The 19,908-nt window shown below is 38.8% G+C and overlaps 7 non-coding genes across 7 annotated transcripts; all 7 read right to left on the bottom strand.

Annotated features, from left to right (window-relative positions):
- Positions 1 to 258: 258 nt before the first annotated feature.
- On the bottom strand, positions 259 to 330 carry trnap-agg (transfer RNA proline (anticodon AGG)). The gene has a single exon. It is a non-coding gene; the product is annotated as a tRNA-Pro (tRNA).
- Positions 331 to 3,484: 3,154 nt separating this feature from the next.
- Positions 3,485 to 3,556, bottom strand: trnap-ugg (transfer RNA proline (anticodon UGG)). The gene has a single exon. It is a non-coding gene; the product is annotated as a tRNA-Pro (tRNA).
- Positions 3,557 to 6,527: 2,971 nt separating this feature from the next.
- Positions 6,528 to 6,599, bottom strand: trnap-agg (transfer RNA proline (anticodon AGG)). The gene has a single exon. It is a non-coding gene; the product is annotated as a tRNA-Pro (tRNA).
- Positions 6,600 to 9,772: 3,173 nt separating this feature from the next.
- Positions 9,773 to 9,844, bottom strand: trnap-ugg (transfer RNA proline (anticodon UGG)). Its single transcript has one exon. It is a non-coding gene; the product is annotated as a tRNA-Pro (tRNA).
- Positions 9,845 to 12,998: 3,154 nt separating this feature from the next.
- Positions 12,999 to 13,070, bottom strand: trnap-agg (transfer RNA proline (anticodon AGG)). The gene has a single exon. It is a non-coding gene; the product is annotated as a tRNA-Pro (tRNA).
- A 3,179-nt stretch (positions 13,071 to 16,249) lies between these two features.
- trnap-ugg (transfer RNA proline (anticodon UGG)) lies at positions 16,250 to 16,321 on the bottom strand. Its single transcript has one exon. It is a non-coding gene; the product is annotated as a tRNA-Pro (tRNA).
- Positions 16,322 to 18,966: 2,645 nt separating this feature from the next.
- Positions 18,967 to 19,038, bottom strand: trnap-agg (transfer RNA proline (anticodon AGG)). Its single transcript has one exon. It is a non-coding gene; the product is annotated as a tRNA-Pro (tRNA).
- Between the last annotated feature and the right edge of the window lie 870 nt (positions 19,039 to 19,908).

Here is a 19,908-nt window from a genome sequence, read left to right as displayed (position 1 = left end):
TATGGGTTGAATGCAGAGGCTACATTTTTAATGTGGATGTGTACAATTCAATGAGACATATAAGTTAGTAGACATTAACAAAATCTAGCTTTGGTTGAATCATTAGTCGAGCATCAAGTGTATTTGGCAAAGTTTTACACACACTCTAAATTTGCACGATATACTGGTGAATTCCAATGGATGTCTTATCTATAATACTATATAGTAATGTTTGACTGATGTTAATCATAACCGATGGAATCCATTGGTTAAAACTAAGGGCTCGTCCGGGATTTGAACCCGGGACCTCTCGCACCCTAAGCGAGAATCATACCCCTAGACCAACGAGCCATATTTCAATGCTGGAAAAGAGGGACTAGATGCCGTCCCCCTACTTACTCTTTGCAGACCTGCATTTAAGTTCTGCTCTGGTGATGTGGCATCTTGAAGACCTGTATCTAATCTGGTCAAAGAGCACCCTCTGCTGCTCAACATTTTACATCCCATTCAGCACTCTTCCTCTGAGCTCTTTACAGCCTTCTCATGTAGAACTGTGCCTCAATTTTGAGGGGTTTTTTGGCAACTGACCTCAACATCTGATGCATATCTCACGGTATGTTGGATGGCCTCACCCAAACAGACCTCAAATTGAAAACTAACCCCTTTGGGAGTTTGATATGGCTACTGGCTTTTCCTAAACTCTGCTAAGGGTTTGCACCTTTCTGATCATCCGGATTGCTGTTTCCTTTGTTTTCCCTCAGCATTTTTCAACAGTGGGTTTGATGACAAGTGAGCTCAAACATCAACTTCACATGAAAAACAAACTGCATTTTTTTTATGACAAATCATGTCTTAATTTTTAAGTCAAGGTCTGTGTGTTTTATTCCATTATAGCATATTTATAAAGACGCAGATGAAGGGCCATCACTAGGAGAGGGCCTGGTTGTAACTATTAAGCAACTTATTACCGGAGGCCTGACCTGGACCTTTGTTAGTGGTGTGTTTCTAAAAGTATTTTATGTTTCCATGAGCTTTGAGCTAAAGTTGACCATGAGCTGTACCTGTGAAAAATAGTTCAAAGTAGAAAGGAGCAGGTCCTATTTCGGAAACATGTTGCCATGTTTAGCTTTGCCTGTATTTTTCTTAGTTTTCATCACAGATGAATGTTCTCATAAACTGTTTAAGAAGATTGCTTCTGATATTTTTTTCTTGTTTTTTCTCCAGATTATCATCACTTGGATTTTTAGGACTGCTAATTTTTTTAATCTTCATTGACACATTAAGGTTGACCAAATTATCAGTCCAACTGATGAGTGAATTTGCCTAGATTCTCCTACATTGCCCATTTTTGTCATTTGTGCAGTAGATAAGTCTAAAGTACAATATTAACATCCTCTTATCAGACTGCTCCTCTACTCTCCCCACAGCATCTATCGTTTTTGCTTTAAGATGCATTTTCTGTACCAGTGAGTTGCGTAACAGTCATAGGAAAAGCCTGTTCTGTTCTTTTTGTGTACTTGAAATGAATCTTTCAGCAAATTACATAATCTGGTGAATCAGTGTTAATGACTGAATATCTGGCGATAGCAATGTTCTTTCCTACCCTGTTACTAGAGTGTGGAGATGAAGCATTCAAATATTAAATGTAAGTCATTTAGCAGCTGGCTAGTTAGCTAGCTAATTCCACCATGCTTTCATGCTCCAGTGGTTACAGAAAGTGAGTGGAATAGTGGGCTTGTGACCAGTGGCAAGACTCCTCCACTCCGCTGGGAGTCTTTATTATTAAATTTAGTGCCCCATACAACTACACATACAACTGACGTTCACATAGTCTGCTAAAGTGTTTTCTTGTTGAGGATGCCTTCAATTTAAATTGTTCGTTTTTTTATGTAAAAATTATTTTGTAATTTTATTCCTTATTGATAAGATAGGACAAGCCACGTGAATTTTATAGTTTACAATCATTTAAGCACAATTTTGAAAATAGAGCTCATTTGTCAAAACAAAACACCCGATTCACACAAGCACAAACACAAGTAGGACCTTATATATCGTCACCGCGTGGCACATACAGTATATTGGCTGTTACGATCTGATCCTGTTTAAACAAATGACACACTCCTGTGCTCAATCAAAAATACTTTTAATATTTTCACCTTTTTAAGGATATAGTCTGAGTCAGATTTTTCAGCATTATTGTTAGAGTGAAGCACATGAATAAATTAAACAAACACAACACACAAGACTAGCAGTACTGCACACTGATGAAAACATGTATTTCTCTCCACACTGAAAAATCAATCAGTACACCGATGCATTTCCAAAGGTTGCATTTTGCACTGCAAATCAGAACAGCAGCAAATCAGAACAGCAGCCTATGCATGTTTTTGAAAACTCACTGCTATGCAGGCTTCCATTGTTGTTGTAGTAAATAGATACTCACCTGTGGTCTTTTTATAGTGCATACAACCTGATTGATGGGTCAACAACCAAGTATTAAGGTGTTTCGCAAGGTGGCACGTGTATCGGCCAATTGGTCAATGGATGTTGCATATTGGATGGTGCAAGTCTTTCGAAATTGCAAAAAAATAGACTTTATGTCAGATTCTTGTGTCTTAGGTAGAGAACTGTGTGCAGTGTGTTTCAAAAAGTGCCATGTTGAATTGCAAATTGGGTGCAAAGCAGAAAAAATGTGTTTAGAGTTTTGTACACTTGAGCTGAGGTTTGGCTCTCTGAGAGTCAGTCTCAGTAACTGTGATTTATGTGTAGATTTAGTGTGTTATCATGTGAAAAAAAGTAATTGTAATGTTTGCTGGCTGCGTTGACATATTTGTTATTTAAGTGAAAGGGTCAAATAGCTTAAGCAATTGATAGCAATGTATTTGGAGCCAAGGCTCCTGAGAGACGTCTCATCTGTTGTTGCTGACAATACCATCCACTATTCACCTTTTTGTAACCATGTTTCATATTTTGTATGCACTCTATTTATTATTTCATTTTACACCTATCGTATCTTTGTTTATATTTTATTTGTATAATTATATTTTAATCAGTGTACTAGAAGAGGCACGAAAGGTGTAATAGTAGCTTGCTCTTTTGGGGACATGCCATGGCAATCTGAGGGTCATCGGCTCAAGTCCTAGTAGTAGTGACCAGGTACACAATGTGGTCTGTCAGCAGCCAGTGCCCATGAGCAAGACACCATACCCTCTAACTGCCCACTGATCCTAATACCACTATGGGTTGAATGCAGAGGCTACATTTTTAATGTGGATGTGTACTATTCAATGAGACATATAAGTTAGTAGACATTAATAAAAGAAAGCTTTGGTTGAATCATGGCACTAAGTCAAGCATCAAGTGTATTTGGCAACATTTTACACACACTGTAAATTTGCCAGTGAATTCCAATGGATGTCTTGACTACAGCACTTTTCAGTGATTTTCGACTTCTGTTAATCATACGCTTTTTGTTATACCCGATGAAACCCATTGTTAAAAGTCAGGGCTCGTCCGGGATTTGAACCCGGGACCTCTCGCACCCAAAGCGAGAATCATACCCCTAGACCAACGAGCCATATTTCAATACTGGAAAAGAGGGCCTAGATGCCGTCCCCCTACTTACTCTTTGCAGACCTGCATTTAAGTTCTGCTCTGGTGATGTGGCATCTTGAAGACCTGTATCTAATCTGGTCAAAGAGCACCCTCTGCTGCTCAACATTTTACCTCCCATTCAGCACTCTTCCTCTGAGCTCTTTACAGCATTTTCAAGTAGAACTGGGCATTTTGAGGTTATTTTTTGTCAACTGACATCATCATATGCTACATATCTCACTCAAACAGACCTCAAGTTGAAAACTCACCCATTTTGGAGTGTGATATGGCTACTGGCTTTTCCTAAACTCTGCTAAGGGTTTGCACCTTTTTCTTCATCCGGTTTGTTGATTCCTTTGTTTTCCCTCACCCACTGATCTATTGACAGTGGGTCTGAAGACACTTGAGCTCAAACATTAGCTTCACATAAAAAACAAACTGCATTTTCTTAGGACAAATCATGTCTTCATTTTTATGTCAAAGTCTGTGGGTTTTATTTCATTAAAGCATATTTATGAAGACGTAAATGAAGGGCCATCACTAGGAGAGGGCCTGGTTGTAACTATCAAGCAACTTATTACCGGAGGCCTGACCTGGACCTTTGTTAGTGGTGTGTTTTTAACAGTGGCGAAATGTCAGGGCCTTCAAGGTATTTAGAGAAGGCCCTTGAATCCTCAGATCAAAAAAATAAAAAACATATCTGATTAATTCTGTTAATAAAATAAAATAAAATTTAAAATTATGCCGACTTGTTTCTGTTGTTTTCCGTCCATGCTTTGCTTATTCGAGTGGTTTAATGTTGGGAAAAAAATGCAACCAATCAGATATTTTTCTCTACGTGTCTCTGGGTAGAATATCGTCCATCCAGGGTATTCTATTGCTTTGATAGAATGCCCTGACAATTGAACGTAATGAGAGCGTACGTTTGGATTGACAATTTGATCAACCAATAATATTTGGATTTGTAGCCAATGGGCGTATTCTCTCATAATTTTCCCGGCTCCAGGGTATTCTAGAAGACCCGCTCACGAAACCTAGCTTAATGCTAATTCTGATCGATAGTTTGCCACTCTTTTTAAGAAAATGGTTTTTTTCAGGTTTTCCAAGATTACACGTCATTGGGATGTAGTGAAATTTTTTAATCTTCATCATTTGGTACCAGTGAGTTGCATTACCATCATAGGAAAAGCCTTTCTGTTCCTTTTCAAGTGTACTTGAAATTAAGCTTTCAGCAAATTACATAATCTGAAGATGAATCAGTAACATTATGTTTTGCATATAACTTAAAAGCTGTCATCACAGATGAATGTTCCATAAACTTTTAAGTTGTTTCTGATATTTTTTTTTGTTTCTTCTCCAGATTATCATCACTTGGATTTTTAGGACCCAATTTTTTTAATCTTCATTGACACATTAAGGTTGGCCAAATTATCAGTTTTTAAGAAGATTCTCCTCATTGATTATTTTTGTGGTTAAGTCTAAAGTACAATATAACATCCTCTTATCAGACTGCTCCTAGGCTCTCCCAAGCATCTTTTTTTGCTTTAGGATGCATTTTTCTGTACCAGTCAGTTGCGTTACAGTCATAGGAAAAGCCTGTTCTGTTCTTTTTGTGTACTTGAAATTAAGCTTTCAGCAAATTACATAATCTGGTGAATCAGTGTTAATGACTGAATATCTGGCGATGGCAATGTTCTTTCCTACCCTGTTACTAGAGTGTGGAGATGAAGCATTAAAATGTTAAATGTAGGCTAAGTCATTTAGCAGCTGGCTAGTTAGCTAGCTAATTCCACCATGCTTTCATGCTCAAGTGGTTACAGAAAGTAAGATAAAAAATAAGATAAGATAATCCTTTATTAGTCCTGCAGCGGGGTAATTTACAGTATTACAGCAGCATAGAGTATAGTGCAAACAAGAGACATAGTAAAAAAAAAACAAGATCAAAACAACTATTATAAATAAGTAAAACAGTTATAATGCAGTAAAGAATATTAAATAAGTAAAAAAAACTCCATGATAACTAAAATATTATATATACAGACAGAATAATTATAGTATTGCACAGTGTATTTATATTGCACAGATTTTTAGTGTTGTGTGGTCTACTGGGATGGTAGACAGAGCTGGTTGTGCAGCCTGACAGCAGCAGGAAGGAAGGACCTGCAGTACCTCTCCTTCACACACCGGGGGTGAAGCAGCCGGTGGCTGAAAGAGCTGTACAGAGCTGCCAGGGTGTCCTGCATGGGGTGGGAGGTGTTGTCCATCAGGGATGATAGCTTGGCCATCATCCTCCTCTCTCCCACCACTTCCAATGTATCTAGTGGACACCCCAGCACACAGCTGGCATTCCTGACAAGTTTGTTAAGTCTATTTTTGTCGGCTGTCGAGATGCTGCTGCTCCAGCAGACCACTCCATAGAAGATGGCTGATGCCACCACAGAGTCTCTCTGAGAGTCAGTCTCAGTAACTGTGATTTATGTGTAGATTTAGTGTGTTATCATGTGAAAAAACAGTAATTGTAATGGTTGCTGGCTGCGTTGACATATTTGTTATTTAATTGAAAGGGTCAAATAGCTTAAGTCCTAGTAGTAGTGACCAGGTACACAATGTGGTCTGTCAGCAGCCAGTGCCCATGAGCAAGACACCACACCCTCTAACTGCCCACTGATCCTAATACCACTATGGGTTGAATGCAGAGGCTACATTGTGAATGTGGATGTGTACAATTCAATGAGACATATAAATTAGTAGACATTAACAAAAGGAAGCTTTAGTTGAATCATGGCACTAAGTCGAGCATCAAGTGTATTTGGCAACGATTTACACACACTCTAAACTTGCATGATATACTGGTGAATATCAGGGATGTCTTATCTATAATACTATTTAGTGATTTTTGACTTGTGTTAATCATATGCCTTATGTTATGGATGAAATCCATTGGTTAAAACTAAGGGCTCGTCCGGGATTTGAACCCGGGACCTCTCGCACCCTAAGCGAGAATCATACCCCTAGACCAACGAGCCATAGTTCAATGCTGGAAAAGAGGGACTAGATGCCGTCCCCCTACTTACTCTTTGCAGACCTGCATTTAAGTTCTGCTCTGGTGATGTGGCATCTTGAAGACCTGTATCTAATCTGGTCAAAGAGCACCCTCTGCTGCTCAACATTTTACATCCCATTCAGCACTCTTCCTCTGAGCTCTTTACAGCCTTCTCATGTAGAACTGTGCCTCAATTTTGAGTTTTTTTGGCAACTGACCTCAACATCTGATGCATATCTCACGGTATGTTGGATGGCCTCACCCAAACAGACCTCAAATTGAAAACTAACCCCTTTGGGAGTTTGATATGGCTACTGGCTTTTCCTAAACTCTGCTAAGGGTTTGCACCTTTCTGATCATCCGGATTGCTGTTTCCTTTGTTTTCCCTCAGCATCTTTCATCAGTGGGTTTGATGACAAGTGAGCTCAAACATCAACTTCACATGAAAAACAAACTGCATTTTCTTATGACTAATCATGTATTCATTTTTATGTCAAGGTCTGTGTGTTTTATTTCATTAAAGCATATTTATAAAAACGCAGATGAAGGGCCATCATTAGGAGAGGGCCTGGTTGTAACTATTAAGCAACTTATTACCGGAGGCCTGACCTGGACCTTTGTTAGTGGTGTGTTTTTAAAAGTATTTTATGTTTCCATGAGCTTTGAGCTAAAGTTGACCATGAGCTGTACCTGTGAAAAATAGTTCAAAGTACAAACAGGGGACATCTTTGAGGAGCAGGTCCTATTTCAGAAAAATGTTGCCATTTTTAGCTTTGCCTGTATTTTTCTTAGATTTCATCACAGATGAATGTTCTCATAAACTGTTTAAGAAGATTGTTTCTGATATTTTTTTCTTGTTTTTTCTCCAGATTATCATCACTTGGATTTTTAGGACTGCTAATTTTTTTAATCTTCATTGACACATTAAGGTTGGCCAAATTATCAGTCCAACTGATGAGTGAATTTGCCTAGATTCTCCTACATTGCCCATTATTGTCATTTGTGCAGTAGATAAGTCTAAAGTACAATATTAACATCCTCTTATCAGACTGCTCCTCTACTCTCCCCACAGCATCTATCGTTTTTGCTTTAAGATGCATTTTCTGTACCAGTGAGTTGCGTAACAGTCATAGGAAAAGCCTGTTCTGTTCTTTTTGTGTACTTGAAATTAATCTTTCAGCAAATTACATAATCTGGTGAATCAGTGTTAATGACTGAATATCTGGCGATAGCAATGTTCTTTCCTACCCTGTTACTAGAGTGTGGAGATGAAGCATTCCAATATTAAATGTAAGTCATTTAGCAGCTGGCTAGTTAGCTAGCTAATTCCACCATGCTTTCATGCTCCAGTGGTTACAGAAAGTGAGTGGAATAGTGGGCTTGTGACCAGTGGCAAGACTCCTCCACTCCGCTGGGAGTCTTTATTATTAAATTTAGTGCCCCATACAACTAACACACATACAACTGACGTTCACATAGTCTGCTAAAGTGTTTTCTTGTTGAGGATGCCTTCAATGATTTAAATTGTTCGTTTTTTTATGTAAAAATTATTTTGTAATTTTATTCCTTATTGATAAGATAGGACAAGCCACGTGAATTTTATAGTTTACAATCATTTAAGCACAATTTTGAAAATAGAGCTCATTTGTCAAAACAAAACACCCGATTCACACAAGCACAAACACAAGTAGGACCTTATATATCGTCACCACGTGGCACATACAGTATATTGGCTGTTACGATCTGATCCTGTTTAAACAAATGACACACTCCTGTGCTCAATCAAAAATACTTTTAATATTTTCACCTTTTTAAGGATATAGTCTGAGTCAGATTTTTCAGCATTATTGTTAGAGTGAAGCACATGAATAAATTAAACAAACACAACACACAAGACTAGCAGTACTGCACACTGATGAAAACATGTATTTCTCTCCACACTGAAAAATCAATCAGTACACCGATGCATTTCCAAAGGTTGCATTTTGCACTGCAAATCAGAACAGCAGCAAATCAGAACAGCAGCCTATGCATGTTTTTGAAAACTCACTGCTATGCAGGCTTCCATTGTTGTTGTAGTAAATAGATACTCACCTGTGGTCTTTTTATAGTGCATACAACCTGATTGATGGGTCAACAACCAAGTATTAAGGTGTTTCGCAAGGTGGCACGTGTATCGGCCAATTGGTCAATGGATGTTGCATATTGGATGGTGCAAGTCTTTCGAAATTGCAAAAAAATAGACTTTATGTCAGATTCTTCTGTCTTAGGTAGAGAACTGTGTGCAGTGTGTTTCAAAAAGTGCCATGTTGAATTGCAAATTGGGTGCAAAGCAGAAAAAATGTGTTTAGAGTTTTGTACACTTGAGCTGAGGTTTGGCTCTCTGAGAGTCAGTCTCAGTAACTGTGATTTATGTGTAGATTTAGTGTGTTATCATGTGAAAAAAAGTAATTGTAATGTTTGCTGGCTGCGTTGACATATTTGTTATTTAAGTGAAAGGGTCAAATAGCTTAAGCAATTGATAGCAATGTATTTGGAGCCAAGGCTCCTGAGAGACGTCTCATCTGTTGTTGCTGACAATACCATCCACTATTCACCTTTTTGTAACCATGTTTCATATTTTGTATGCACTCTATTTATTATTTCATTTTACACCTATCGTATCTTTGTTTATATTTTATTTGTATAATTATATTTTAATCAGTGTACTAGAAGAGGCACGAAAGGTGTAATAGTAGCTTGCTCTTTTGGGGACATGCCATGACAATCTGAGGGTCATCGGCTCAAGTCCTAGTAGTAGTGACCAGGTACACAATGTGGTCTGTCAGCAGCCAGTGCCCATGAGCAAGACACCATACCCTCTAACTGCCCACTGATCCTAATACCACTATGGGTTGAATGCAGAGGCTACATTTTTAATGTGGATGTGTACTATTCAATGAGACATATAAGTTAGTAGACATTAATAAAAGAAAGCTTTGGTTGAATCATGGCACTAAGTCAAGCATCAAGTGTATTTGGCAACATTTTACACACACTGTAAATTTGCCAGTGAATTCCAATGGATGTCTTGACTACAGCACTTTTCAGTGATTTTCGACTTCTGTTAATCATACGCTTTTTGTTATACCCGATGAAACCCATTGTTAAAAGTCAGGGCTCGTCCGGGATTTGAACCCGGGACCTCTCGCACCCAAAGCGAGAATCATACCCCTAGACCAACGAGCCATATTTCAATACTGGAAAAGAGGGCCTAGATGCCGTCCCCCTACTTACTCTTTGCAGACCTGCATTTAAGTTCTGCTCTGGTGATGTGGCATCTTGAAGACCTGTATCTAATCTGGTCAAAGAGCACCCTCTGCTGCTCAACATTTTACCTCCCATTCAGCACTCTTCCTCTGAGCTCTTTACAGCATTCTCAAGTAGAACTGGGCATTTTGAGGTTATTTTTTGTCAACTGACATCATCATATGCTACATATCTCACTCAAACAGACCTCAAGTTGAAAACTCACCCATTTTGGAGTGTGATATGGCTACTGGCTTTTCCTAAACTCTGCTAAGGGTTTGCACCTTTTTCTTCATCCGGTTTGTTGATTCCTTTGTTTTCCCTCACCCACTGATCTATTGACAGTGGGTCTGAAGACACTTGAGCTCAAACATTAGCTTCACATAAAAAACAAACTGCATTTTCTTAGGACAAATCATGTCTTCATTTTTATGTCAAAGTCTGTGGGTTTTATTTCATTAAAGCATATTTATGAAGACGTAAATGAAGGGCCATCACTAGGAGAGGGCCTGGTTGTAACTATCAAGCAACTTATTACCGGAGGCCTGACCTGGACCTTTGTTAGTGGTGTGTTTTTAACAGTGGCGAAATGTCAGGGCCTTCAAGGTATTCAGAGAAGGCCCTTGAATCCTCAAATCAAAAAAATAAAAAACATATCTGATTAATTCTGTTAATAAAATAAAATAAAATTTAAAATTACGCCGACTTGTTTCTGTTGTTTTCCGTCCATGCTTTGCTTATTCGAGTGGTTTAATGTTGGAAAAAAATGCAACCAATCAGATATTTTTCTCTACGTGTCTCTGGGTAGAATATCGTCCATCCAGGGTATTCTATTGCTTTGATAGAATGCCCTGACAATTGAACGTAATGAGAGCGTACGTTTGGATTGACAATTTGATCAACCAATAATATTTGGATTTGTAGCCAATGGGCGTATTCTCTCATAATTTTCCCGGCTCCAGGGTATTCTAGAAGACCCGCTCACGAAACCTAGCTTAATGCTAATTAGCGATCGATAGCTGACTCTGAAAATGGCAACAGGTGGAGATAATATTCACGCAGCCGGTGGTGAAGATATCGTAGCAGGTGGAGATGATATTATTGCCGATTTATTATCAGTGCCCTTTTCAAGACGATAACTAGAACAACATCATTTTTGAAGATGGAGCAGTAACATTATGTTTTGCATATAACATAAAAGCGGCCAGGGACGACCATATTTCTAGTTAGTATTTTTTTTATTTGTAGGGAGGTATAGAAGGGCCCATTCTGATAGTTACGATTCGCCACTGGTTTTTAAGAAGATTGCTTCTGATGTTTTTTTCTGGTTTTCCAAGATTACCGTCATTGGGATTTGTAGGCTTGCAAATTTTTTAATCTTCATCATTTTCTGTACCAGTGAGTTTCTGTTCTTTTTGTGTACGTTACCATCATAGGTGAAAAATGACCTGTTCTGTTCTTTTTGTTCTCATAAACTGTTTAAGAAGATTGTTTCTGATGTTTCTTCTCCAGATTATTCAATTTTTAGGACTTTCTTCATTGCACATTAAGGTTGGCCAAATTATCAGTCCAGTGATGAGTGAATTGCAGATTCTCCTACATTGTTAATGACTAGATATATCTAAATGTACAATATTAACATCCTCTTATCAGACTGCTCCTCGTCTCTCCCACAGCATCTATCGTTTTTGCTTTAGGATCATTTTTCTGTACCAGTCAGTTGCGTAACAGTCATAGGAAAAGCCTGTTCTGTTCTTTTTGTGTACTTGAAATTAAGCTTTCAGCAAATTACATAATCTGGTGAATCAGTGTTAATGACTGAATATCTGGCGATGGCAATGTTCTTTCCTACCCTGTTACTAGAGTGTGGAGATGAAGCATTAAAATGTTAAATGTAAGTCATTTAGCAGCTGGCTAGTTAGCTAGCTAATTCCACCATGCTTTCATGCTCAAGTGGTTACAGAAAGTAAGATAAAATAAGATAAGATAATCCTTTATTAGTCCTGCAGCGGGGTAATTTACAGTATTACAGCAGCATAGAGTATAGTGCAAACAAGAGACATAGTAAAAAAAAACAAGATCAAAACAACTATTATAAATAAGTAAAACAGTTATAATGCAGTAAAGAATATTAAATAAGTAAAAAAAACTCCATGATAACTAAAATATTATATATACAGACAGAATAATTATAGTATTGCACAGTGTATTTATATTGCACAGATTTTTAGTGTTGTGTGGTCTACTGGGATGGTAGACAGAGCTGGTTGTGCAGCCTGACAGCAGCAGGAAGGAAGGACCTGCAGTACCTCTCCTTCACACACCGGGGGTGAAGCAGCCGGTGGCTGAAAGAGCTGTACAGAGCTGCCAGGGTGTCCTGCATGGGGTGGGAGGTGTTGTCCATCAGGGATGATAGCTTGGCCATCATCCTCCTCTCTCCCACCACTTCCAATGTATCTAGTGGACACCCCAGCACACAGCTGGCATTCCTGACAAGTTTGTTAAGTCTATTTTTGTCGGCTGTCGAGATGCTGCTGCTCCAGCAGACCACTCCATAGAAGATGGCTGATGCCACCACAGAGTCTCTCTGAGAGTCAGTCTCAGTAACTGTGATTTATGTGTAGATTTAGTGTGTTATCATGTGAAAAAACAGTAATTGTAATGGTTGCTGGCTGCGTTGACATATTTGTTATTTAATTGAAAGGGTCAAATAGCTTAAGTCCTAGTAGTAGTGACCAGGTACACAATGTGGTCTGTCAGCAGCCAGTGCCCATGAGCAAGACACCACACCCTCTAACTGCCCACTGATCCTAATACCACTATGGGTTGAATGCAGAGGCTACATTGTGAATGTGGATGTGTACAATTCAATGAGACATATAAATTAGTAGACATTAACAAAAGGAAGCTTTAGTTGAATCATGGCACTAAGTCGAGCATCAAGTGTATTTGGCAACGATTTACACACACTCTAAACTTGCATGATATACTGGTGAATATCAGGGATGTCTTATCTATAATACTATTTAGTGATTTTTGACTTGTGTTAATCATATGCCTTATGTTATGGATGAAATCCATTGGTTAAAACTAAGGGCTCGTCCGGGATTTGAACCCGGGACCTCTCGCACCCTAAGCGAGAATCATACCCCTAGACCAACGAGCCATATTTCAATGCTGGAAAAGAGGGACTAGATGCCGTCCCCCTACTTACTCTTTGCAGACCTGCATTTAAGTTCTGCTCTGGTGATGTGGCATCTTGAAGACCTGTATCTAATCTGGTCAAAGAGCACCCTCTGCTGCTCAACATTTTACATCCCATTCAGCACTCTTCCTCTGAGCTCTTTACAGCCTTCTCATGTAGAACTGTGCCTCAATTTTGAGTTTTTTTGGGCAACTGACCTCAACATCTGATGCATATCTCACGGTATGTTGGATGGCCTCACCCAAACAGACCTCAAATTGAAAACTAACCCCTTTGTGAGTTTGATATGGCTACTGGCTTTCCCTAAACTCTGCTAAGGGTTTGCACCTTTCTGATCATCCGGATTGCTGTTTCCTTTGTTTTCCCTCAGCATCTTTCATCAGTGGGTTTGAAGACAAGTGAGCTCAAACATCAACTTCACATGAAAAACAAACTGCATTTTCTTATGACTAATCATGTATTCATTTTTATGTCAAGGTCTGTGTGTTTTATTTCATTAAAGCATATTTATAAAAACGCAGATGAAGGGCCATCATTAGGAGAGGGCCTGGTTGTAACTATTAAGCAACTTATTACCGGAGGCCTGACCTGGACCTTTGTTAGTGGTGTGTTTTTAAAAGTATTTTATGTTTCCATGAGCTTTGAGCTAAAGTTGACCATGAGCTGTACCTGTGAAAGATAATTCAAAGTACAAACAGCCTGGGACATCTTTGAGGAGCAGGTCCTATTTCAGAAAAATGTTGCCATTTTTAGCTTTGCCTGTATTTTTCTTAGCTGTCATCACAGATGAATGTTCTCATAAACTGTTTAAGAAGATTGTTTCTGATATTTTTTTCTTGTTTTTTCTCCAGATTATCATCACTTGGATTTTTAGGACTGCTAATTTTTTTAATCTTCATTGACACATTAAGGTTGACCAAATTATCAGTCCAACTGATGAGTGAATTTGCCTAGATTCTCCTACATTGCCCATTTTTGTCATTTGTGCAGTAGATAAGTCTAAAGTACAATATTAACATCCTCTTATCAGACTGCTCCTCTACTCTCCCCACAGCATCTATCGTTTTTGCTTTAAGATGCATTTTTCTGTACCAGTCAGTTGCGTAACAGTCATAGGAAAAGCCTGTTCTGTTCTTTTTGTGTACTTGAAATTAAGCTTTCAGCAAATTACATAATCTGGTGAATCAGTGTTAATGACTGAATATCTGGCGATAGCAATGTTCTTTCCTACCCTGTTACTAGAGTGTGGAGATGAAGCATTCCAATATTAAATGTAAGTAATTTAGCAGCTGGCTAGTTAGCTAGCTAATTCCACCATGCTTTCATGCTCCAGTGGTTACAGAAAGTGAGTGGAATAGTGGGCTTGTGACCAGTGGCAAGACTCCTCCACTCCGCTGGGAGTCTTTATTATTAAATTTAGTGCCCCATACAACTAACACACATACAACTGACGTTCACATAGTCTGCTAAAGTGTTTTCTTGTTGAGGATGCCTTCAATGATTTAAATTGTTCGTTTTTTTATGTAAAAATTATTTTGTAATTTTATTCCTTATTGATAAGATAGGACAAGCCACGTGAATTTTATAGTTTACAATCATTTAAGCACAATTTTGAAAATAGAGCTCATTTGTCAAAACAAAACACCCGATTCACACAAGCACAAACACAAGTAGGACCTTATATATCGTCACCGCGTGGCACATACAGTATATTGGCTGTTATGATCTGATCCTGTTTAAACAAATGACACACTCCTGTGCTCAATCAAAAATACTTTTAATATTTTCACCTTTTTAAGGATATAGTCTGAGTCAGATTTTTCAGCATTATTGTTAGAGTGAAGCACATGAATAAATTAAACAAACACAACAACCAAGACTAGCAGTACTGCACACTGATGAAAACATGTATTTCTCTCCACACTGAAAAATCAATCAGTACACCGATGCATTTCCAAAGGTTGCATTTTGCACTGCAAATCAGAACAGCAGCAAATCAGAACAGCAGCCTATGCATGTTTTTGAAAACTCACTGCTATGCTGGCTTCCATTGTTGTTGTAGTAAATAGATACTCACCTGTGGTCTTTTTATAGTGCATACAACCTGATTGATGGGTCAACAACCAAGTATTAAGGTGTTTCGCAAGGTGGCACGTGTATCGGCCAATTGGTCAATGGATGTTGCATATTGGATGGTGCAAGTCTTTCGAAATTGCAAAAAAATAGACTTTATGTCAGATTCTTCTGTCTTAGGTAGAGAACTGTGTGCAGTGTGTTTCAAAAAGTTCCATGTTGAATTGCAAATTGGGTGCAAAGCAGAAAAAATGTGTTTAGAGTTTTGTACACTTGAGCTGAGGTTTGGCTCTCTGAGAGTCAGTCTCAGTAACTGTGATTTATGTGTAGATTTAGTGTGTTATCATGTGAAAAAAAGTAATTGTAATGTTTGCTGGCTGCGTTGACATATTTGTTATTTAAGTGAAAGGGTCAAATAGCTTAAGCAATTGATAGCAATGTATTTGGAGCCAAGGCTCCTGAGAGACGTCTCATCTGTTGTTGCTGACAATACCATCCGCTATTCACCTTTTTGTAACCATGTTTCATATTTTGTATGCACTCTATTTATTATTTCATTTTACACCTATCGTATCTTTGTTTATATTTTATTTGTATAATTATATTTTAATCAGTGTACTAGAAGAGGCACGAAAGGTGTAATAGTAGCTTGCTCTTTTGGGGACATGCCATGGCAATCTGAGGGTCATCGGCTCAAGTCCTAGTAGTAGTGACCAGGTACACAATGTGGTCTGTCAGCAGCCAGTGCCCATGAGCAAGACACCATACCCTCTAACTGCCCACTGATCCTAATACCACTATGGGTTGAATGCAGAGGCTACATTTTTAATGTGGATGTGTACTATTCAATGAGACATATAAGTTAGTAGACATTAATAAAAGAAAGCTTTGGTTGAATCATGGCACTAAGTCAAGCATCAAGTGTATTTGGCAACATTTTACACACACTGTAAATTTGCCAGTGAATTCCAATGGATGTCTTGACTACAGCACTTTTCAGTGATTTTCGACTTCTGTTAATCATACGCTTTTTGTTATACCCGATGAAATCCATTGGTTAAAAGTCAGGGCTCGTCCGGGATTTGAACCCGGGACCTCTCGCACCCAAAGCGAGAATCATACCCCTAGACCAACGAGCCATATTTCAATGCTGGAAAAGAGGGACTAGATGCCGTCCCCCTACTTACGCTTTGCAGACCTGCATTTAAGTTCTGCTCTGGTGATGTGGCATCTTGAAGACCTGTATCTAATCTGGTCAAAGAGCACCCTCTGCTGCTCAACAGTTTACCTCCCATTCAGCACTCTTCCTCTGAGCTCTTTACAGCATTCTCAAGTAGAACTGGGCATTTTGAGGTTATTTTTTGTCAACTGACATCATCATATGCTACATATCTCACTCAAACAGACCTCAAGTTGAAAACTCACTCATTTTGGAGTGTGATATGGCTACTGGCTTTTCCTAAACTCTGCTAAGGGTTTGCACCTTTTTCTTCATCCGGTTTGTTGATTCCTTTGTTTTCCCTCACCCACTGATCTATTGACAGTGGGTCTGAAGACACTTGAGCTCAAACATTAGCTTCACATAAAAAACAAACTGCATTTTCTTAGGACAAATCATGTCTTCATTTTTATGTCAAAGTCTGTGGGTTTTATTTCATTAAAGCATATTTATGAAGACGTAAATGAAGGGCCATCACTAGGAGAGGGCCTGGTTGTAACTATCAAGCAACTTATTACCGGAGGCCTGACCTGGACCTTTGTTAGTGGTGTGTTTTTAACAGTGGCGAAATGTCAGGGCCTTCAAGGTATTCAGAGAAGGCCCTTGAATCCTCAAATCAAAAAAATAAAAAACATATCTGATTAATTCTGTTAATAAAATAAAATAAAATTTAAAATTACGCCGACTTGTTTCTGTTGTTTTCCGTCCATGCTTTGCTTATTCGAGTGGTTTAATGTTGGGAAAAAAATGCAACCAATCAGATATTTTTCTCTACGTGTCTCTGGGTAGAATATCGTCCATCCAGGGTATTCTATTTCTTTGATAGAATGCCCTGACAATTGAACGTAATGAGAGCGTACGTTTGGATTGACAATTTGATCAACCAATAATATTTGGATTTGTAGCCAATGGGCGTATTCTCTCATAATTTTCCCGGCTCCAGGGTATTCTAGAAGACCCGCTCACGAAACCTAGCTTAATGCTAATTAGCGATCGATAGCTGACTCTGAAAATGGCAACAGGTGGAGATAATATTCACGCAGCCGGTGGTGAAGATATCTGGAGATGATATTATTGCCGATTTATTATCAGTGCCCTTTTCAAGACGATAACTAGAACAACATCATTTTTGAAGATGGAGCAGTAACATTATGTTTTGCATATAACATAAAAGCGGCCAGGGACGACCATATTTCTAGTTAGTATTTTTTTTATTTGTAGGGAGGTATAGAAGGGCCCATTCTGATAGTTACGATTCGCCACTGGTTTTTAAGAAGATTGCTTCTGATGTTTTTTTCTGGTTTTCCAAGATTACCGTCATTGGGATTTGTAGGCTTGCAAATTTTTTAATCTTCATCATTTTCTGTACCAGTGAGTTGCGTACCATCATAGGAAAAGCCTGTTCTGTTCTTTTGTGTACTTGAAATTAAGCTTTCAGCAAATTACAATCTGGTGAATCAGTGTTAATGACTGAATATCTGGCGATGGCAATGTTCTTTCCTACCCTGTCATAGAGTATAGTGCAAACAAGAGACATAGTAAAAAAAACAAGATCAAAACAACTATTATAAATAAGTAAAACAGTTATAATGCAGTAAAGAATATTAAATAAGTAAAAAAAACTCCATGATAACTAAAATATTATATATACAGACAGAATAATTATAGTATTGCACAGTGTATTTATATTGCACAGATTTTTAGTGTTGTGTGGTCTACTGGGATGGTAGACAGAGCTGGTTGTGCAGCCTGACAGCAGCAGGAAGGAAGGACCTGCAGTACCTCTCCTTCACACACCGGGGTGAAGCAGCCGGTGGCTGAAAGAGCTGTACAGAGCTGCCAGGGTGTCCTGCATGGGGTGGGAGGTGTTGTCCATCAGGGATGATAGCTTGGCCATCATCCTCCTCTCTCCCACCACTTCCAATGTATCTAGTGGACACCCCAGCACACAGCTGGCATTCCTGACAAGTTTGTTAAGTCTATTTTTGTCGGCTGTCGAGATGCTGCTGCTCCAGCAGACCACTCTATAGAAGATGGCTGATGCCACCACAGAGTCTCTCTGAGAGTCAGTCTCAGTAACTGTGATTTTATGTGTAGATTTAGTGTGTTATCATGTGAAAAACAGTAATTGTAATGGTTGCTGGCCAAGTGCTTGACATATTTGTTATTTAATTGAAAGGGTCAAATAGCTTAAGTCCTAGTAGTAGTGACCAGGTACACAATGTGGTCTGTCAGCAGCCAGTGCCCATGAGCAAGACACCACACCCTCTAACCCACTGATCTAATACCACTATGGGTTGAATGCAGAGGCTACATTGTGAATGTGGATGTGTACAATTCAATGAGACATATAAGTTAGTCGACATTAACAAAAGGAAGCTTTAGTTGAATCATGGCACTAAGTCGAGCATCAAGTGTATTTGGCAACAATTTACACACACTCTAAACTTGCATGATATACTGGTGAATATCAGGGATGTCTTATCTATAATACTATTTAGTGATTTTTGACTTGTGTTAATCATATGCCTTATGTTATGGATGAAATCCATTGGTTAAAACTAAGGGCTCGTCCGGGATTTGAACCCGGGACCTCTCGCACCCTAAGCGAGAATCATACCCCTAGACCAACGAGCCATATTTCAATGCTGGAAAAGAGGGACTAGATGCCGTCCCCCTACTTACTCTTTGCAGACCTGCATTTAAGTTCTGCTCTGGTGATGTGGCATCTTGAAGACCTGTATCTAATCTGGTCAAAGAGCACCCTCTGCTGCTCAACATTTTACATCCCATTCAGCACTCTTCCTCTGAGCTCTTTACAGCCTTCTCATGTAGAACTGTGCCTCAATTTTGAGGGTTTTTTTGGCAACTGACCTCAACATCTGGTGCATATCTCATGGTATGTTGGATGGCCTCACCCAAACAGACCTCAAATTGAAAACTAACCCCTTTGTGAGTTTGATATGGCTACTGGCTTTTCCTAAACTCTGCTAAGGGTTTGCACCTTTCTGATCATCCGATTGCTGTTTCCTTTGTTTTCCCTCAGCATCTTTCATCAGTGGGTTTGAAGACAAGTGAGCTCAAACATCAACTTCACATGAAAAACAAACTGCATTTTCTTATGACAAATCATGTATTCATTTTTATGTCAAGGTCTGTGTGTTTTATTTCATTAAAGCATATTTATAAAAACGCAGATGAAGGGCCATCATTAGGAGAGGGCCTGGTTGTAACTATTAAGCAATTTATTACCGGAGGCCTGACCTGGACCTTTGTTAGTGGTGTGTTTTTAAACAGTATTTTATGTTTCCCATGAGCTTTGAGCAAACGTTTACCAAGAGCTGTACCTGTGAAAAATAGTTCAAAGTAGAAACAGCCTGGGACATCTTTGAGGAGCAGGTCCTATTTCAGAAATATGTTGCCATTTTTAGCTTTGCCTGTATTTTTCTTAGGTTTCATCACAGATGAATGTTCTCATAAACTGTTTAAGAAGATTGTTTCTGATAT

This window comes from Anoplopoma fimbria, unplaced genomic scaffold (assembly GCF_027596085.1).
Source record: "Anoplopoma fimbria isolate UVic2021 breed Golden Eagle Sablefish unplaced genomic scaffold, Afim_UVic_2022 Un_contig_12645_pilon_pilon, whole genome shotgun sequence".
Classification (NCBI taxonomy): Eukaryota; Metazoa; Chordata; class Actinopteri; order Perciformes; family Anoplopomatidae; genus Anoplopoma; species Anoplopoma fimbria.
This window is presented reverse-complemented; position numbering and strand designations above follow the sequence as displayed.